Here is a 442-nt window from a genome sequence, read left to right as displayed (position 1 = left end):
GCATCGACTCAGCATCATAATTTTTGCCAGCTTTATTGACGAAGCATTTTCGGAACATTTAATATGTATTAACATTATATACAAATGTATATAATCCTGTAAAGTTATGAATAAAAAATGTAAAATGTAGAGTATGTATATGACGTTCAGATATTACATCAGACTTGCTATTCATTCTCATTCACGCCTTGTCTGCATTATTGACAATACATTCTGTAATAACTTGATGGGAAATTGCAGAAGCAAGAAAATAATTGCATGACTTATTTTTTAGAAGGATAATATAACAAATTCAAAGGATGATATAGGAACTTCTATCACATTACTTTATATTACATTTCATTACATCTATTGCAATTACTTTCTTACAAGCACATGTACAGTGGGATTATCTATCTTCATTGATGCTTCTTCTGCAATAACGTAAATCAAGGCTTTCAGA

The sequence above is a fragment of the Penaeus monodon genome, chromosome 33 (assembly GCF_015228065.2).
Source record: "Penaeus monodon isolate SGIC_2016 chromosome 33, NSTDA_Pmon_1, whole genome shotgun sequence".
NCBI classification, from domain to species: Eukaryota; Metazoa; Arthropoda; class Malacostraca; order Decapoda; family Penaeidae; genus Penaeus; species Penaeus monodon.
Note: the sequence above shows the minus strand (reverse complement) of the source record.